The sequence below is a fragment of the Benincasa hispida genome, chromosome 9 (assembly GCF_009727055.1).
Source record: "Benincasa hispida cultivar B227 chromosome 9, ASM972705v1, whole genome shotgun sequence".
NCBI lineage: Eukaryota > Viridiplantae > Streptophyta > Magnoliopsida > Cucurbitales > Cucurbitaceae > Benincasa > Benincasa hispida.
The window spans coordinates 19,211,513-19,233,957 of record NC_052357.1 but is presented as its reverse complement, the minus strand read 5'-3'; the positions used below and the strand labels follow the sequence as shown (position 1 = coordinate 19,233,957).

The 22,445-nt window shown below is 34.5% G+C and overlaps 1 long non-coding RNA gene across 3 annotated transcripts; it reads left to right on the top strand.

The window, feature by feature from the left end:
- Positions 1-824: 824 nt before the first annotated feature.
- LOC120086387 lies at positions 825-2,600 on the top strand. Of its 3 annotated transcripts, none has more exons than XR_005484195.1 (5): positions 825-1,290; positions 1,385-1,450; positions 1,532-1,609; positions 1,696-2,437; positions 2,535-2,600. It is a non-coding gene; the product is annotated as an uncharacterized LOC120086387 (long non-coding RNA). The 3 variants fall into 3 exon arrangements; XR_005484194.1 differs by having other exon boundaries at positions 1,696-1,760; positions 2,535-2,598; XR_005484196.1 differs by lacking the exon at positions 2,535-2,600 and having other exon boundaries at positions 1,696-1,760; positions 2,275-2,528.
- The last annotated feature ends 19,845 nt before the right edge of the window (positions 2,601-22,445 follow it).

Here is a 22,445-nt window from a genome sequence, read left to right as displayed (position 1 = left end):
GGTCATGAAGTTTTAGGGATTTGTTATAAATATGTCTATAATTTTATCTAGCGGTATAACTTAGTGGTAATTCATATGTGTTTATTCTCTAAAGTATGAAGTTCAACTCCCACTTGTTGTACTGGGAAAAGAATATTCAACATAATCCGGCTAGTTAAAGCAACTGATATGGGTATTCAACCAAAATGTTGGAAATTTAATGTTTTACCCATGGACGTTGAACTAAAAAACAAATTTGGTTAGAGAAGTATAAAGTTAGAGGTTACATCCCACTATCACTCATCTTTGAACTTGAAAATAATAATAATAATAGGCTATATTTTGATTTTACGTTTATTGTTTGATTGATGCAAGAATTTGACATGATTTTAGATTATGCATGTAAGATCTTGCTGTCATGCTCATACTTAACTTAATATCTAGACCAACATTAAATTGAGCTATTACATTTGTAGGATATGATCTCTCTGTTTACATGATTGAAAGCTAGGGTACTGTTTTTGTATATGTAACATCCCACACCTTTTTATTTATTTATTAATAATGTAATACTTTTCATTTTTCAGTAATTGTCCTTAGTTGAAGGGCATGTTTGGAATTTTGAATTTAAAGTATAAGTGCGAAGATTTAAGTGTTGTCGGGGAAATTATTCAATTTTCAAATTCAATTTGAAAAGTTATGGCATGAATTAATTATTTTTGGAAAAAGGAAAGGAATTAAATAGTATAAAGTGGGTTAAGGAAAAGATTTAATTAGTTATACTATTTTCCTTTTATTATTATTATTATTATTATTATTATTATTAGTTTTTTTTTAAAATAAAAAGGACACCCAATCTCCTTCACGCGTTCTCTCTCGCTCGAGTGCCCCGCCCCCCACAGCCGTCCGCCGCTGCCGAGCCCACTTCACAACACAGACTCGCCTTTCTCTTCAGATCTTGGCAGGCGCCACCCTCCTCCCCAGATCCGGTAGGCGAACCCTCCTCACCAAATCCGACAGACGTGCCGTCGCCCACCACTCGAGCCAGACCTGCCGCCGACCATCACGACTCCCTCACTTTCCTCCCTTCTCCGCACAAGCCACCGGACCTGCGTGCCGCCGGTCGCATCGCTGGATCTCGCCCATTCGGTTTGAATCGCCGCCGCCGCCTCCAGCCCTTAACCACCGCCACTCCGTCGCTATCTCCCAGCAGCTTGAAGTCAGCTGCCGCTTTCGGCCGGTTCCTCCACCGTCCATCGTCGCGCTGCCTATCTCTTGTTGCGTGGGTCTTCATCGAATTCTTAGATTTTGGTAAGGTCTATTTTGTGGTTGGGTTTCTTAAAAGATTTTAGATGCCCACTAAGTTGGATTAAAGATTAAATCAATAGCATTATCTTGATTTTAGATTTTAGATTGGAAAATTACAGCAGCGACTGTCCAGCGGATTCAAGGTCATTCGACAAGAGTTTTGGTAAGAGTTATGGTCTTATTGTTGGTTTGTGGGCACGCTTTGATTACTGAATTAAGTTGACTTAACCATCGTATCTTTAAGGTTCCAAGCTGTCGTCCATTGGGAGTTAAAAATCTGTTGGAAGGAGATTTTAGAATGGTTGTTAATCAAGTTCCTTGGGTAAGCTTTTGGGGTGTTGTGGTTTTGAACCCGAGGTATCGCAATTATTATTGGACTGAAATTTTATGGTTGTATTCGTATGGTAGGGTCGTTTCTTCAAATCACGGTCATCGTTTGGTTGTCAGAGTTTATCTATGGAATTTCGATTAAGGTAAGTAATCTTACCGTTGGAACTGCCCACAGGCCAGGTTTTATTTGTACTCGCGTGATAAGTGTATATTATGGTAAATATTAGCATGTTGACTGATAGTATGACCTGAATTAAGTATGTTCTGGCACGGGTTCTGTTTTGTTTAAAGATACACCTAGGCATTTGATCGTTAGTATGGAATGGTATGTGTTTTCATATGTTGATATCTGATCTGCTGGTGTTGAGGCATACTTGCATGCTGTGGGTTATGATGTAAGGTATACATGAATGTAGTATGATATGTTGTCAATAATCATGTGTATGTGATGGAGCCATGGTATCAAGGATTTTCATGTATGTCCTAGAACTTTATAATGTTGATTCTTAGAACGTTGAGACTGTGTGACTATCCTTATTGATTAGTTAGACGCTCACTAGTTTGTGTTTCCTTCGGGATTCACCAGTCTTGTGTTTCCTTCGGGATTCACCAGTTTTGTGTTTCCTTCGGAGTTCACCAGTTTTGTGTTTCCTTCAGGGTTCACCAGTTTGTGTTTCCTTCGGGATTCCCCAGTTTTTTGTTCCCTTCGAGATTCCCCAGTTTTGTGTTCCCTTCGGGGTTCACTAGTTTTGTGGGCATACTTAACTACAACAGGATAGGACTCAGTCTTTCGTTTGTTCCATTTATTTATGTGCCATAGGTGGGTATCTAGAGGACATAGATGCCTAGCTTGACCCCAGTGGTGGGGTTACTTACTGAGTATTTCATGCTTATTCTTTCTTATGTTGATGTTTCAGGTAAGGGTAGAGATGCACCGGCGATGGCGCAACGGAATTCGTGATCATGCCACTGGGACTAGTTTTTTTATGCTTCCGCATCATGACATTTAGAGTCCTTATTTTTTTTCCTTAATGTTTAGTTTTACTGTCTTAAACTTATTATTACGGATTATTTCTTTTATATACTTTTAATATTCTTTACGAATTATGGGTACTCTATTATTGTTTTAACAATTTGCATTTAATAAATGTCTTTTGAACTTAGCTTGTTTAATTAGCATTTATTTCAACATAACTGAGCGTCGTTTTAAATTTTATGCATGCATTTATTTTAGTAACGATCTAACCTAAGTCCTAGGGGGTCGGGTCGTTACAATATATCTCATGAGTAAGCTCGATTCCTCTGTTTCTATGACTTCCTTCTTGACGTGTGTAGTTGTGATAAGTCGATTAGAATCTTTGACCGATTCTCATCGAATTGGTTGATTGCACTTTACAGAGTGTTATGCCTCAATACATTCTATAATTTTCTAGTGCCTCTTGGCCTAGATAGACCCGTTAGGGCCGTCGACCATTTAAGTCCATGGGCTAAGGTGGCCAACCCAATAAATTTTTTTGTTTTATTTAAGTAAATATTGTTTGTTGGTAGGAAAAAATTGAAAAACTCGAGCGACTTTTTTGTTTGATCTCAAATGGGACGTTACTCGTGCGAACATTTGATTCATCATTTTATCATCTAACCACTTGTTCAAAAGACTAGATTAGAGTCTAATTCCAATTGAAACACCATAATTTGAGCTTAAATACTGGCTCAACTCATTTATTTGCAACCATACATTTGGCAACATACTAGTTTCTGTATGTAGAAGCATCAACTTTCTAGCACATGCATTTAAATAGTCAGATAGAAAAGGTACATCAATTTTAATTTTATAACCGTTATATTTTAAAAAATTCCTTTTCTTTTGCTCTTTATTTAGTCAAAATAACTTGGTGATATTATAAATGTTATAGAAGATAGATGTCCATCCCAAAAAAGACCATGTATTCTTAAACATGTTATCCCATGTGTCACAAATTTATATATGATTATTGTCCTAATAGCCACATCCTACTTGTCAATTCTCCTCTAAATAGTGGTCATTTATGCATTTTGTAGGATGTTGAAGATTGGTGAGAAATCCAAACTCTTGGAGAAAAATTTAGAAGAATTTCATGATTTTATGATTTTATGATTTTCTTTATTTCTTTATCTTATTTAAGTTATTTATCTTATATCTATATATTTTTATATTCTTTTGTTATTTAATTGTATTATATATTATTATTATATTATATTTTCTCCATATTCTTGTTCAGTTGTGCTCCCCAATTTTATAACGCGTTATCAGTACGAGCTCCTATCGTTTTTCCGCTAAAAGTAAGTCCTAAATGTGTGTCGTTTTTTCTCTCTTTGATATAATTAATAAATTAAATGTTGTTTTACATATTTGATATATATTAAATTTCTAATATAAATACAATATATTGTAATAGTGTTACTATGAAAAATATTATAAAATTAGAATTTGTAGTATTTGATATTAATGGTAATAATTATTTGTCATGCGTGCTTGATGCCAAAATACACCGAGATGTTATAAAAATGTGATCATTAGAAAATAATTTTTCGCCATAAAGCTCGTCGTAAATGGATGCACTTGAGGCTCTAAAATTTTAAATCAGTATATTAGAGAAGACATTTTTCTACATGTCAGATATGCTCATGCAGTACTAATATCGAGAAAAATATTTTAAAAGTATTTTGTACTCATCTAATGTCTTCTCACGGCTTAATGAAATAACGAGTTATTGATTTAAAGAAAAAAATGAATTGCAGCCAAATAGAGCAACGACATTCCCTGAAGTGAATGTTGTAAATTTTAATAAACGTGGATGAAAAATCATGAATCTTGACCAACTGGAACAACAATATTCTCTAAAGTAAATACTGTGGATTTTAGTAATCGTGGTCAAGATCATGGTCATGGTCAAGGTCGTGACCGTGGCAAAGGAAGAAATAATTCTTATTTTATTTCAAAAGAACCACACAAAATGATGATCACAAAGGAAAAGCTCCACAAGATAAGAGTTCAAAAAGTGTTGAAAATAAATGCTTTTAATGTTAAATGACTAGCATTGGTCACATGCATGTCGTATGTCAAAACACTTAGTTCATCTCTATCAAGCCTCCCTGAAGGAAAAAGAGGAAAATGTGAAAGCAAATTTTGCATATCAGGAAAATGACATATTTGACCCATCCCATACGACAAATTTGGATGTGACAGACTTCTTTCAATCTCGTGAAGAGAAAATCTGTAGAATTGATAGAATATCAAGTGTTTCTTTCGACTTTGAAAATATCTAGACTTAATATTGCTTTTTTATTCATCTCCATGTTTTGTTCTCTTAGTAGACTTTTACCCTTGTATATTCTAAATGTTGTTTTTCTTATTGTAATTATTTTTTTTTAATGAATAAACTTGGATCATTTTTATATGTTAAATGATTAAAAAATGAGCAAAGAAGATCTATGTGTAGCAGACAGTGCAACTACACATACAATACTTACAAGTAGAAAATATTTTTTCAATTTGACAATGTTGGACGCAAAAGCAAATACAATATTAGATTCTGCAAACCTGGTTGAAGTATTTGGAAAAGCAAATATTATTTTGCCTAGATGAACAAAATTTACAATTGACAATGCATTGTTCTCTAGTCAATCAAAGAGAAATCTATTTAGTTTTAAAGATATACTTTGCAATGGTTATCATATTGAGACTAATAAAAAGAATAATATGGAGTATCTTTATATCATATCTACTGTCTCATATGAAAAATGTATACTGAAAGAGTTGTCTGCTTTATCTTCTAGATTATATTATACTCATATATGAGTAATTGAAACATATGTGACAATGAATCTGAAGTTCATGAGTCCAGACATATTTACAATTTGGCATGATAGACTAGCTCATCCAAGGTCCATTATAATGAAAAGAATTATTGAGAATTCAAATGGACATCCATTGAAGAGCCAAAAGATTCTTCAATCTAATGAATTATCATGTGATGCTTACTCTCAAGGCAAATTAATAATTAGATCATCACTAACCAAAGTGGGAATTGAATCCCATGCATTTTTAAAAAGAAATTATTGTGATATATGTAGACCTATTAACCCACCAAGTGGACCATATAGATATCTTATGGTATTAATGGACGCATCGAGCAGATGGTCACATGTGTGCTTATTATCAAATTAAAATCTTGCATTTGTAAGATTACTTGCTCAAATAATTAAGTTAAAAGTATAGTTTCCTGATTATATAATTAAGATCATTCGTCTTGATAATGTTGATGAATTTACATCCCAAGCTTTTGATAATTATTGTATGTCAATTGGGATAAGTGTTGAACATCTATAGCTCATGTTCATATACAAATGGTTTAGCGGAATCATTCATAAAACGTTTACAGTTAATTGCTAGACCATTGCTTATGAGAGCTAAGCTTCCTACATGTGTATGAGGACATGCTATTTTGCATGGAGTGTCATTTGTATGCATTAGGCCAATATCTTATCATAAATACTCGCCATTACAATTAGCTTATGACCATGAGCCAAATATTTCCAATATAAGAATTTTTGGATGTGCAGTATTGAAAGAGTTAAATAACATGCAGCGAAAGTATCAAGGATCCATAAGCATTCAAATTCACTAATTTTGGCAGAAACTAAAGCATGCTTTTCTAAAAAGCGGGGTTTAAGATCATACCTTTGAAAAACTCTCCAAGAAAACGGGTGTACAACAACAGTCTTCTTTTGATATCACCTTGAACCACTACAAAGCCTTCCCTATAATGCTTTTGGAGCTTTAGGCAGAGTTGTGGGACTCAAGAACAGCTTGAAGAAGTGAAGAACCAAGAAGAACTCACAGCAACCGAACAAAGAAGATGATCTCTTCTCATAGAAATTTTTCTCTAAAAAATTCAGCCTTCATTATCCTCATATGACTCCAATCTTCTTTATATATAATAGATGAACATGCAAAGAAGTGGAGTGCATGGCTTACAGCTCATGCTTGGAGAATCAATGTAGAGAGGATAATGGCTTTTGTGTGAGCATGAAGATGAAGGTAATGGAGAAAATTTAATCTCCATTTTGTGCAACCATGTAAAACGATTTTCCATTTTTCTTTTAAAACAAAAATGATTTTAAAACCATTTTAATTCAAAAATGATTTTCTTAAATTAATTTAAAATATTAATTAATTTCATAAATTAATTTAATATCAAATATTAAATTAATTTTTGCACAATAATCATCTTCATATATTTAAATCATATTTAAATATATATTCTCTTGTTCAATTTAATTTGAATGTTTCAAAATAATTTCTCAATCTACCCTAAAGCTTATCCATTTACGAGCTAGTAGGGGGACCTCGCGGACCTACAGATCATGGACTCCAACGATTCGAGATTAATCGGCTAAACTCATTAGTCCGATATAACCTGTGTTCGTTAACTAATGGGATACTCCACTATAACCCATAGTTGAACTCCTCTCACTATAGATATATTATGTCTAGTTAATAACCATAATCAGTAATTCGATCATTCACAAGTTGTTCGTAATCATAGCTAGGTCAAAAATACCGTTTTACCCCTGTGAATACATCTTGTTCCTTAAGTACCTACTGATCCTCTAATGAACAATTCAGATTCATAATCTTTGTGAATCAAATCCTTTCTCTATCATGAGAAGGCGGGGCCCCGATTGTTCAAGACCTGGAGTCAGTACTTAAGAGAACAACCTATCTGCTAACCCTAAATAGGGTAGGAATGAATTCCATCTTGCAAGGCTATGTCCCCAACTATTCATCCGGTCTTAACCCCAAAATGGTAAGCTTATTGAGCGATGCTGTTGGACTACTTGTACCGTTTGCAGATCAAAGGACAATCCCGAACAAATAGGAGTTCATAGCTAGCTTAGGATTAAGATCGAGTTAACCTAGGTTATATAATAAATGAAATAGACAGTTTTAACAGTAAATGGTCGTTATAAAGAAAAGTGATTATTTTCATGGTTCAGTCTATATGCAAACTCATTGCATAGGATGCCCCCACTCTCATGTCTCAACATGAACGTTTTGTGGATCACATCGTTTGTAACACCTTACAACTTCTTGTAACAACTATAGAGTGGGTCGCATGCAATAGTGTTACCAGAATGAGATACCCAATTTCATCTATATACTTATTAGACCATTTAGGCTATATATTGTCAACTTGATCATGTTTATGTCACTACATAAAGTTACAACATTCATACTATAGTCGGGGATGCGTTTATTGGATTTTCATAATAAGATGCAAAATCAACAGGTCATTATTATTGATAAAATATAATGTTTAACTTGAACTACAAGTTCTAGGACATTCCCAACAATCTCCCACCTGGACTAAAACTCCAATGAGAACAAATATATACAATATAATGTTGAGATACATAATGGGAAAAATACAATAAATTAGGACATTTATAATAACATAGACATTCTCCCACTTGCCTTAAATTATACTACTCGGAGTCTTAGTCCAACTAGGTGGCCCTTGAAAACTTTAGCCAAGAGGGCCTTGGTGAATGGATCAGCAAGGTTGTCTTCAGAGGCTATCTTTGTGACGAGCACATCTCCTCTGTGTATGATCTTCCAGATGAGATGGTACTTTATTTCAATGTGTTTTCCATGCTTGTGACTCATGGGTTCCTTTGAGTTAGCAACTGCACCACTGTTGTCACAATACAGTGTGATAGGCAGGTACATATTTGGAACGACTTCCAAATCAGCTAAGAATTTGTGTAGCCATATTACTTCTTTAGCAGCTTTACATGCACCCACGTATTCTGCTTCCATGGTAGAGTCGGCGATACAACTTTGCTTGATGCTTCTCCAAAATATAGCTCCTTCATTAAGAGTGAAAACTGATCCTGAGGTAGATTTCTTGGAATCTACGTTAGTCTGAAAATCAGAATCAGTGAGTCCTGTAAAGATCAAATCCTTTAGTCTATACACAAGCATATAGTCTCTCGTTCTCCTTAGATACTTGAGGATATTTTTTACAGCGGTCCAATGACCGTGTCCAGGATTAGATTGGAACCTATTGACGATTCCAACTGTAAAACATATGTCAGGGTGTGTACACAACATAGCATACATTAAACTCCCAACTGCAGAAGCACATGGAATTCTGTTCATCTCTTCAACCTCTTGAGGTGTCTTAGGACATTGTTCTTTTGAAAAGTGAATTCCATGCCTGAAAGGTAATAAACCTTTCTTGGAATTTTGCATATTATACCTTGACAATATCTTGTCAATATAAGATGCCTGAGATAGTGCCAATGTTCTATTCTTTCGGTCTCGAAAGATATCTATTCCTAGAACATACTGAGCATCATTCAAATCTTTCATTTGGAACTGTGATGCTAACCATCTCTTTACGTCAGCAAGAAAACTTGTCTCATTCCCAATGAGCAAGATATCATCAACGTATAGAACTAATAATGCTACAGTTTTGTTGACTATCTTCTTGTATACACAAGGTTCGTCAACGTTATGTTCAAAGCCATAAGATTTGATCGTAGTGTCAAATCTTATATTCCAGGATCTGGGCGCTTGTTTCAATCCATAAATGGATCGATTAAGCTTATAGACTTTCTGTTCCGGTTCTTTTTCGACGAACCCCTCTAGTTGAGACATCAAAAATACTTTCATCAAGATAGCCATTTAGAAAAGCTGTCTTGACATCCATTTGTCATATTTTATAGTCATAATATGTGGCAATGGCAAGAAGTATTCTTATTGATTTAATCATGGCAACAAGAGAAAAAGTTTCTTCATAATCAACTCCCTCTTTGGGTAAAACCCTTTGCCACGAGCCTGACTTTATAAGTATGTACCTTGCCAGTTTGGTCTCGTTTTCTCTTGTAGATCCACTTACAACCTATAGGTGTAACACATTGTGGTTGATCTACAAGTTCCTAGACTGAGTTGAAGTACATAGACTCCATTTCATCGTCCATGGCTTTTATCCATTGTTCCCTGTCAACATCTTCCATTGCCTGCTTAAAAGTTAATGGATCCTCTAAACCATCATGTTGTATGATGTTTTGAATTTCTGTTAAACCCAAGTAACGTTCAGATTGTTGAATAACCCTCCCACTACGACGAGGCATTCCCAACTCTTGGGATGGACGTGACGGGACAACAACCGTTGTTGATGGACCAGCTTGATCAACAACTCTTGTTGATCTTTCTGTAGTATCTTTAGACAGTTCTTGCAATATTAGATTACTGCGAGGTAGATGATTTTTAATATGATCCTCTTCCAAGAATGTTGCATTTGTCGATACAAACACTTTATCTTTTTAGGGATCATAAAAGTATCCTCATTTTGTTTCCATGGAATATCCTACAAATAGGCATAATTTTGAACGTATTCCCAATTTTCTAGGATTCTGTACCAACATGTGTGCTGGACAAACCATATGTGAAAATGATATAAACTCGCTTTGCGTCCTTTCCACAATTCATATGGTGTTTCTGAAACACTTTTGGACGGAACAACGTTCAGAATATAAACTGCGGTCTGTACTGCATATTCCCAAAAGGATTAAGGTAATTGAGCATAACTCATCATGGACCGAACCATGTCTAACAAGGTTCGATTTCTCCTTTCTGTAACACCGTTTTGTTGTGGTGTTCCAGGTGCTGTGAGTTGGGATTGAACTCCATGATCTACTAGACAGTTCTGGAATTGCAAATCCATATACTCACCATTTCGATCAGATCGAAGTGTTTTAATTCTTTTACTTAACTAATTTTTAGTCTCAGCCTTGAATTCCTTGAACTTTTCAAGAGTTTCAGACTTATGACTGATTAAGTAAATATAGCCATATCGAGAGAAATCGTCAATAAAACTGACGAAGTATTGATATCCTCCTTGAGCTTTAACATTCATTGGACCACAAAGGTCTGAATGTATAAGTTCAAGAGGTTCTTTGACACGAAAAATTTTGTTAGAAAAAAATATTTTCGTCATTTTCCCCTCAAGACATGATTCACATGGAGGTAGGGAACTGTCTTCTAATTGATTTAGATGACCATTTTTACCAATCTCTTAATCCTGTTGAGATTAATGTGACCGAGCCTGAGGTGCCAAAGATAGGCGTTAGGAGAAATTTTCTGCTTTTTATTATGAGGTTCAGCCGTTTTAAACATCTCTATATTTAAAACAACTTTTGCTTCCATTCGTTGTAATATGTATAAGTTATCTGTAAGTCTAGCAAAACAAACACGAACACCTCTTGAATAAACAAACACTTCATTATATTCAAAAGATACACTATACATATTCTTTAAAAGACAAGAAATAAAGATCATATTCCTTTTCATCTTAGGTACAAAAAACACATTCTTGAGTTAAATAAAAGAATCTCCAAAAAAAAACTTCAACTTTCCCACTGCTTCAGCTGAGATGACTTCACCTGTGCCCACCTTGAATGTCATCTCATATTCAGAAAGTCTTCTCAAGAACTAGTTTTCTGTAGAAAAGTACAAACATGATTAGCGACGCTTGAATCTAATATCCAAGTAAGGTGAGAGTTTTCCACTATACATGTTTCAACAACTAGTAAATCATATTTACCTTGTTTAGTCTTTTTTGCTTACTTTTCAGCCAGACTTTTGGGCAATTACGCTTCTAATGCCCAACCTTTCCACAATGGAAACATTTTCCCTTGGGATTTTTGTTTTTGTTTTTCTCCGTAGCGGTTTTCTTTTTCCCCTTTTCTTTCTTTTTCATCTGTACGGTTTTATCCTTAGAAGAAAAAGAAGGACCAGCTTTCTTATCATCAATGGGTTTCGTACCAGACGTGGACCCTTTGTAAAACTTTTTCGGTTTAGAAATAACATTCATTTCTTTTTCCTTGAGTTTCATCATCGATTGATAAGTTTACAACTCATTCAACAATGTCGTTAAGTTATAAGTTATTTTGTTCATGACAACATTTGTCCTGAATGGCAGATAGCTCTCAGGAAGAGATTCCAGTATCATGCTCACTTGACTTGTTTCGTCTATCATAGTCCCGTGAGCCTCTGCAATGTTAAAATGGACCATCATGTTGAGAACGTGTTCTCTTACGTTGGTTCCATCCTTCATACGTGTCACATACACATATTTGATGGCTTCATGTCTAACAGACGATGACGGTTGCCCGAACATCTCCTGTAATGATGCCATGATCTCATGAACTGTGGGCATAACCTCATGTTTCTTGTTGAGTACATTAGATATACTCTCCAAGATATAGGCCCGGGCTTTTTCGTTTGCCCTCACCCACTTCTATCATAGACATCCTGAACATTTCGGGTCGCCATTGAACTGGGAACTGGAGGACGCTCCTCCGTTAACACAAACTTCAAATCATCTACTACTAATATTGTATTGATATTCGATTTCAAATTCGAGTAACCCTCTCCTTAAATTTGTCAGAAACAAGCAGTTGTATAATCGAGTTCAACATTATTGAAACACTTTAAACAAACTCTATTAAAATATTCATCTAATTCCATTTTAGCAAAACTAATAAAGTATCCAATAAATCTTTATTTATTTGCTATGATACTTAAGTGATTTAGAACAAGTGCTACCGTGGGGCAGTCAAGAATTCCTTCACAGAAGCATGACAGTTCTTGACCAAATAGTATTATCTAGAATAACTCATATTCCAATAGTTCTTTTGGTTATCGTTTTCGGTCAAGATCTTTACTAACACTTAGTAATTCTTGTAAGTATGGCTCACCATTTTCAGATCTTATAGGATGGTATGAATATGCCTCCGAGATAGAAGACAATATCCAAGACGAAACTATAAGACCCTATTCATTTTACTAAAGTCTGGGTTGTTCTGAATCCTATGTTAAAACCCTCCGCAGGGATCGCCGCAGTTAACGACTAGCTAGTGCTGCATAAAAAAGGCGCAACATAGGAATCTCACGGTTCAAACTAATGGAGGAGACCATAGGACAATGTTGACACATTTCCTTCACTCACTTACTATGAACTACTTCCCTCGTTCACCTTGTTATTGACCCATGCAAACACTTTCCGTATGGAGCAGTCGAGGTAAAATCGATAAGAAGTCGAGCTAGATCTCACGGTGTGAACTCTTGAGGACGTGAGAGCTAATAACTATATATCAAATATATTATTAATCTCCCACTGAAGTGTTCTAAATGTTTGGGTAATTTACTTAGGCATGACGACTAATTTCATACAACCTAAGTCTAAGAGGTTTATCCAAATATAACTCTTATAATTAGATTTAACCTACAATGTCTAGGTGATAAACCATTTTATTACCTCACATCACTCACGCAGCTCATAAAATCAGCTAACAACTTTCAATTGTTCGGTCATAATCCCCAGGTAGGAGGTATTCCATAAACCGTCAACTTAAATACCCCCAGCCTTAGACAGGTTTATGAACTGATATGAGTTTGTAACTGTATTTTATAAGGTAACAATATATTTTAACATTTAAAATTAGTTGTTAACCTAAGTAAGCATGCAGTTGTTCTTTGTTATGAATTTTAAACGTCTAACCAATTTTATAACAACTTACAAAATTTAGACATGCTTAACATCCACAACATTCAACAAAGATATCTAATATAACTATTATATTAAACATAACCCTAACATGCATACTATATATTATAACAATTATAACATAATGTCAATGCATGTAACATGCTTCCTATGGTGGGGTTTTAAATCTACATGGCCTACTGTATTCATATACATGAATTATTTAATTATCACATACATCTCATGCATAAACAATTAAATACTAACTGTTATGGTTTTCGTTTTGGCATAAACAAGCAAACAAATTGTTAACTATTACAAACAGCTTCATATCTGTCTTTGAACCGCTCGAACAGCTCCAAACCGAACCCAAAACAACTTGAATCGGGCTAGATGAGTCTGAACCGGACCAATCAAAACCATTTGAGGTTGAACCGGATTGAACATTGAGTAAACCGGTTGAACTGGCTACTCTCGGTCCAACCTCAATGTGCTGCTAAGGCTGATCATGTAACGCCGGGAGGTAATTGTCTAGTGTCATTGCTTTGGGTTGAGAGGAAGTACACGATCGCATAGGACAAGACAATCACTTAGTTCCATCGCAGTGCAATCGCTTAGCTCCATCGCATAGTACTAAGTGATCGTTTAATACCATCGCCTAACGCATTCAAGTCATCATTTAGTATCCGCCGCATCTAAACGATTGCTTAGCTCCATCGTATAGAACATCATCATGTCGCATAACATTTATCTACACGATCGCTTAGCTCTGCGACCAAACGATCGCTCGGTGCTATCACGTAGTATTTCATCGCATCGCTTAGTGTGCATTGTAGCTAAACGATCGTATAGTGCCATCGTTTAGCAAAATCAACGTATCGTTTAGTTCCCATGACAAAGCTAAACGATCGCGTAATGCTATTGTAGAGCAAATGAACGCCGCTTAGCTCCTGCAGGTACACGATCGTTTAACGTTTAACATCACAACCACCAGTGAATATTACTAAACGATCATCTAGCTTTTCTTCTCATCATGTGACGTCTGAAGCTAAACGATCGCTTAGCAACTGGACCTCAGCAACAAATTTGAGCAGAAGCTTAAAATACTGGAACAGTAGCTCGACCTCCTTCGCTTGTTTCTTCAATTACATCTTAATTTCATCTCTAATGACTCTAAATAAATTACAGACTCTTCTAACACATAAATGCTCATAAAAAAAGAGCCAATTATAAATTTAATTGAGAAATTAAAGATAATTAAGATGCCAAAACTCAGAAAACCATAGCAGTGCATCAGTTTCATATATCTCATGAAAAACACCCACCTTGCCAAAATTAGACCGAATTGAAAGCTTAAAAGATGATCTGATACCAATTGAAAGAGTTAAATAACATGTAACAGAAGTATCAAAGATCCATAAGCATTCAAACTCACTAATTTTGGCAGAAACTAAAGTATGCTTTTCTAAAAAGTGGATTTTAAGATCATACCTTTGAAGAACTCTCCAGGAAAATGGGTGTACAACAGCAGTCTTCTCTTGATATCACCGTGAACTACCTCAAAGCCTTTCCTACTATGCTCTTGGAGCTTTAGGCAGAGTTTTGAGACTCAAGAACAACTTGAAGAAGTGAAGAACTAAGAAGAACTCACAACAGTCGAACAAAGAAGACAGTTTATTCTCACAAAAAAATTTCTCTAAAAAATTCAGCCTTCATCATCCTCAAATGACTCTAAACTTCTTTATATATAGTGGATGAATATGCAAAGAAGTGGAGTGCATGACTTGAAGCTCATGCTTGGAGAATCAATGTAGAAAGGATAATGGCCTTTGTGTGAGCATGAAGATGAAAGTAATGGAGAAAATTTAATCTCCATTTTGTGCAACCATGAAAAACGATTTTCCATTTTTCTTTTAAAACAAAAAATGATTTTAAAACCCTTTTAATTAAAAAATGATTTTCTTAAATTAATTTAAAATCAAATATTAAATTAATTTTTGCACAATAATCATCTTCATATATTTAAATCATATTTAAATATATATTCTCTTGTTCCATTTAATTTGAACATTTCAAATTAATTTCTTAAGCTACCCTAAAACTTATCCATTTACGAGCTAGTAGGGGGACCTCACGGACCTACAGATTATGGGCTTCAACGATTCGAGATTAATCGGCTAAACTCATTAGTCCGATCTAACCCGCATTTATTAACTAATGGGACACTCCACTATAGACCATAGTTGAACTCCCCTCACTATAGATATATTATGTCTAGTTAATAACCATAATTAGTAAGTCGATCCTTCACAGGTTGTTGTAATCACAGCTAGGTCAAAAATACCGTTTTACCCCTGTGAATACATCTTGTTCCTTAAGTACCTACTGATCCTCTAATGAACAATTCAGATTCATAATCTTTGTGAATCAAATCCTTTCTCTATCATGAGAAGGCGGGGCCCCGATTGTTCAAGACCTGGAGTCAGTACTTAAGAGAATAACCTATCTGCTAACCCTAAATAGGGTAGGAATGAATTCCATCTTGCAAGGCTATGTCCCCAACTATTCATTCGGTCTTATCCCCAAAATGGTAAGTTTATTGAGCGGTGCTGTTGGATTACTCACACCGTTTGCAGATCAAAGGACAATCCCGAACAAATAGGAGTTCATAGCTAGCTCAGGATTAAGATCGAGTTAACCTAGGTTATATAATAAATGAAATAGTTAGTTTTAACAGCAAACGGTCGTTATAAAGAAAAGTGACTATTTTCGTAGTTCAGTCTATATGCAAACTCATTGCATAGGATGCTCCCCACTCTCATGTCTCAACATGAACATTTTGTGGATCACATCGTTTGTAGCACCTTACAACTTCTTGTAACAACTATAGAGTGGGTCGCATGCAATAGTTTTACTAGGATGAGATACTCAATTTCATTCATATACTTATTAGACCATTTAGGTTATATACAGTCAACTTGATCTTGTTTATGTCACTACATAAAGTTACAACATTTAGATTATAGTCAAGGATGCATTTATTGGATTTTCATAATAAGATGCAAAATCAACAAGTAATTATTATTGATAAAATAGAATGTTTAACACGAACTGCGAGTTCTAGGACATTCCAAACAAGTATATGTTCCAGTTGCTCCACCACAACGTACTACGATAGGTTCTCAAAGAAGGTTTGGAACATATGTTGGATATGATTCCCCATCAATTATATCTTGAACCTCTGAAGGGTGATGTATTTACTGCATGATTTGCTAATTGCCATTTTAATGAGACAAATTTTCCAACTTCAAGGGGAGAAATTAAGAAGTTGGACATGCATCGTTATTGTCTCATTTAGATCCCCATACATATCAGTATGAACTTTAAGTTCAAAAGATAATTCATTTGCAAAATATAGAAAATCAATTACCAGATGCATTTATAGATGCAAAGAAAGTAACTAAGTCACATATACCAGCTGCAAATGTTCCATTGAAAATTGATATCCTAACATAGTAAGTTGTCACTAATGAGTCTGGAACTCGCCAAAACCATGGTAGACCAGTAGGTTCCAAAGATAAAAATCGTCTAAAAAGAAAAATAATTAATAGTAAAAAAGACCTCATTGAGGATGTACATACCCGTGAAGAAATTCATGACATGATTAATGAGGAAGGTGAAATACCTAAAGATAATAATGAGATTTTAATAAACTATGTCATAACAACAAGCAGATGGAATCGAACTCATAATTATTGACAACATTTTTGTGTATGATGTTACTCTTAATATTATATTTGAAAGTGAGGTTCTGAACCAAAATCTGTTGAAGAATGTTGACATAGAGAAGATTAGCTTCAATGGAAAGAAGCAATTGAGACATAATTAAACTCACTTTCAAAGCGTAAAGTTTTTGGACCAGTTGTTGGGAATGTCCTAAACTCGCAGTTCGTAAATGTTGTTAACATATTCTATTTATAAAAAAAAATGTTGTTGAGTTTTTTATTCAATAAATTACTATTGATATTGCATTCTTTCATGAAAATCCAATAAACGAATCCATGGCTATAACATGAATACTTTAACTTTATGTGGCGACATAAAAATGGATCAAGTTTTAATATGTAGCCAAAATGGTCTATAAGTATATGAATGAGATTGGGTACCTCATCCTTGTGACACTATTGGATGCGGCCCATTTTGTATATTTGTATAAATTATGTGATCCAAAAACCATTCATGTAGAGACATGTGAGTGGAAGCATCCTTTGCAATGAGTTTGTATAAGAAAGGACCTCGAAATAATAACTTTTCTTTATAACAACTATTTACTGCTAAAATTGACTATTTCAAACTCAATGACCTAGGGTAACTCGATCTTAATCTTGAGCTAACTATGAACTCCTGTTTATTTGGGATTATCCTTTGATATGCATAGGTGAGTGTAATCCAACAACACTACGTAATAAACCTCCAATTTTGGGGATAAGACCGGATAGATAGCTGTGGACACAACTTTGCAATATGGAATTCACTCCTACCAGATTTAGAGTTAGTAGATAGGTTGTTCTCTTAAGCGCTGATGCTTTATCTTGAACAACAGGGCCCCACCCTCTCATGGAAGAGAGGGTTATGATTTATAAGTTAGACTATAAATCAATTGTTCAATGGAGGATCAGTGGGAGCTTAAGGAGCAAAATGTATTTGCAGGGGTAAAACGTAATCTTTGACCCAACTATAAATATGAACGATCTGTGAAGGATTGACTTACCGATTATGGTTAAAATGAATAGAAATATATCTACAGTGAGAAGAGTGCAACTATCGAGATATAGTGGAATGTCTTGATAGTTAACGAATAGTGATTAATCCAGTTTAAAGAGTTTAACCAATCAACTATAAATCGTTGGAGCTCATGATCTGTAGGTCCATAAGGTCCCTCTACTAGATTATAATTTGGATTAGTAAATTGAGTAATCTTGATGAGATTTGAAATTAGGGTTTAGAATTTGAAATGTTCAAATTCAATTAGGGTTTCTATTAATTGTATTCGATACAAATGAAATATTTAATTTTATCGAAATTAAACAAAACTGGATAATCAATTAATGTTTAAATTATGATTAAATATCAATTATATGAAATTAAATTCATTATAGTGAAATTGGTATTTTATTAATTAATGTTAGATATTAAATTAACAAAATTAATTAAAAATTTTAATTAATTAGTTTTATTTAAAATTAATTAATTGAATTAATTTTTTTATAAAATTAATAAAACAAATAAATTTGTTTATTTAGAAAAAACCAATTTCCAAAAACAAATTTGAAAATTCAAAGTGGAGATTTCCAAAAGTTGGACTCTCCACTATGGTGCAAAGTACCTTATTCATCCAATTCCACTTTCTCCATGAGGAAGAAGTTGTCCTTCATGTAAGCTTTGAATTTGCGTGATGAAAGCTTTATAAATAAAGTGTTGGGCTGAATGATGAGCTTGCTTTCAAGAACTTCTTCAAGAACTCTATAGAATTCGAAACCCTCCGAACTCTCTTCATATCTTCATCAAATCCAGCTCAATTTAGTGTTTCCACCACACAATCCTTGCAAGAGAATAGTAAAGAAGATCTTCGTGGTGGTCTACTAGTAGATTGAAGCACATTTACGTGGAACTCAACTGGTGTTAAAGAGGTTTCATCAAAGGTATTGTGTTCAGCAAACCCTCTTCTGTAATAGTTACTTTGAAGCATGTTTTAAACTCAAATTAAGTATAATTAGAGTGCTTATTGATTTTGATTTTATCTGCTGCATGTTAATATACTCTATCAATTAGTATAAGAGCATGATTTAAGCACTCAATTGTCGTTAATTTGAGTATGGAGGGTGTTTTTCATAAATTGTATGAAAATGGTGAACTGATTTGTTTTTCTAGTGTTTTGGCATTTGAATCTTTTCATTTATGTAGTAACTCTTGTAATTGGCTCTTGTTTGATGGGTCTTAATGTGTGTTTAAGTGTTTGTAATTTATTTGGAGTCAACATCGTTGCAATTAGGATGTATTTGAAGAAAGAAGTGAAGAAGGTCGGGCAGTAGAAACTGAAAATTCAAATTTCTGCCAGATACTTGATGCTGTATGGAATACTTGATGGCATACTCGATGGTATTTCATGAAATACTCAATGCATGATGCCATACTCGATGGTATTCGATGCGTTTACTTGATGATATTTCATGAAATACTCGATGCATTATGCCATACTCGATGGTACTCGATGCATTCACTCAATGATATTTCATGAAATACTCGTTGCTTGATGCATAATGCGTTACTCAATGGTCGACGGCGTCTATTCGATGGTATTTTGTGAAAAATTTGATGTTCGATGATGCTTGATGTCATACTCGATGCACACTAGCATACTCGATGCTGGGTGGTATGCTCGATGGTATTCATTGCTTGCTGATACTCGATGGGTTTTGCCCGGTTCAAGCGGTCCAGAAGGTTTTTGAAGTCGATTTTGTTGATTTATATAATAGGTAGGCCGCTTTTTGCTTGGAAATGCCAAAACCAGAACTATACCATTTTTTGTGTTTAATTATTTATACATTTGATGTATGTTATAATTAAATAAATCTTGTATGTGCATAAAATATGCCATGTAAAATTAAGATCCCGCCATAGGAAGCATGTTACATGCATTGAAGTATGTTATAAAATTGTTATAATATATAGTATGCATGTATAGGGTTTCAATTGTTTTAATATAAAGGTTATGTTAAATATTGAATGTCTTTGATGTGTGTTATGGATGTTTAGTATGTCTATTTTTGTAAGTTGTTATAAAATTGAATTAGACATTAAAATCCATAACAAAGATAAAAAGCATGTTCACTTAGATTAACAACTTGTTTTAATAGTTAAAATAGGTCGTTATCTTATAAAATTTGGTTACAAACTCGATCAGTTCACAATCCTGTCTAAGGCTGGGGGTATTTAAGTTGACGGTTTACGAAACACCTTCTACCTGGGGATTATGACTGAAATAATGAGATTTGATAACCAGTATTATGAGCTCGCGTGAGCGGTATGAGGTTTTAGAATTACTTTTAACCTAGACATCATAGGTTTAAATCCAAATGTAAATGTTATACTTGGATAATAAACACATAGACTTAGGTTGTTTAAAATTACCCATAAAAAACCTAAGTTAAAGAATACTCAAACATTTAGATCACTTCAGTGGGAGATTAACAATATATACGATATATCATTTTTAGCTCCCACGTCCTCAAGAGTTTACACCGTGAGATCCATGCTCGACTTCATGTCGATTTTACCTCGACTACTCCATTCGGAAAATATTTGCATGGGTCAATAACAAGGTGAAGGAGGGAAGTAGTTCGTAAGTAAATGGGTGAAAGAAATGTGTCAATGCATCTTACGGTCTCCTCCATTAGTTTGAACCGTAAGATTCCTATATTGCGCCTGTCATTTTTAGGTGGCACTAGCTAGTCATTAACAGCGGTGATCCCTTTGGAAGGTTGTAACATAGGATTCAGAACAACCCAAGCTTTAGAAATGAATAGGGTCTTATAGTTCCGTCTTATAAACTGTCTTCCAATTCGGGGGAATGTTCATACCATTTTATAAGATCTGAAAATGGCGGGTCACACTTACAGAATTACTAAGTGTTAGTAAATTCTTGACTGAAAAATGGCAGCTAAATGACTGTCGGAATATGAGTTATTCTGGAGACAGTATTTAGTCAAGAATGTCTTGTTTTAGTGAAGGAATACTTGACTGCCTCAGGTAGCACTTATTTTAATTCACTATAGTATCATTGTGAAAAAATAAAGATCTATGAGTACTTTATTAGTTTTTGCTAAAATTGGATTTAGATGCACTTTATTAATAGTTTAATTTTTTAGCATATCAAGCTCAATAATACAACTTCTAGCTTCTAACAAATTTAGTGGAGAGGGTTATTCCAACTGAAAGTCACATTTAAACACAATATTAGTAGTTGATGATATGAGGTTTGTGTTAACGGATGAATATCCTCCTATTCCCAGTTTGATGACAAACCAAAGTATTCGGGATGCTTATGATAGGTGGGTAAGGGCAAATGAAAAGGCAAGGTCCTATATCTTAGCGAGCATAACCGATATACTCAACAAGAAACATGAACCCATGCCCACAACCTGTGAAATTATGGCGTCATTACAGGATATGTTCGGACAACCGTCATCTTCTGTTCGACACGAGGCTATAAAGTATGTTTATAACTCGCGAATGAAAGATGGAACCAATGTCAGGAAACATGTTCTAGATATGATGGTTCACTTTAATGTCGCAGGAGCTCACGTGGCTACCATAGATGAAACTAGCCAAGTTAGTATGATATTAGAGTCTCTTTCGAAGAGCTACCTAACCTTCCGTACTAATGCCATAATGAATAAAATAAATTACAATTTGATTACTTTATTAAACGAACTACAAACAATATTAGTCAATGATGAAATTGAAAGAGAGTGAAGCAAATGTTGTTTCACGACAAAAGAACTTTTTGAAGGGTTCATCGTTAGGAATGAAGCTCGTTGACAAAAAGAAGTTTGTCTTCATCATCTAAAGACAAAAGTGTACAAATGAAGAAAAAGGGAAAATGGAATAAACAACCCACTGAAAAGAAAAACAAGGCTTCCAAAGGAAAATGTTTTCATTGTGGAGAAGACGGGCACTGGAAACGAAACTGCTCGAAGTATTTGGCTAAGAAGAAAGCGGAAAAGGCAAATCAAGGTAAATCAGATTTACTTGTAATTGAAACATGTTTAGTGAAAAATTCTCACTTGACCTGGATATTAGATTCAGGAGTTGTAAACATGTTTGCACTTTCCTACAGGAAACTAGTTCTTGGAAACAACTTTCAGAGTACGAAACGATTTTTATGGTGCGAATAAGAGATGTCATTTTAGCAGAAGTAGTGGGAGATGTCAAGTTGTTTGTTGGAGATTCTTTTGCCTTGTTAAGAAATGTATACTATGTACCAAAGATGAAAAGAAACTTAATCTTCATATCATGTCTACTTGAAAATATATATAAAGTATCTTTTGAAGTTAATGAAGTGTTTGTTTCTTCAAGAGGTGTTCATATTTGTTTTGTTATACTTGAAAATAACTTGTATGTGCTAAAACCAACTAAAGCAAAAACCATGTTAAAAATTTCTCCTAACGC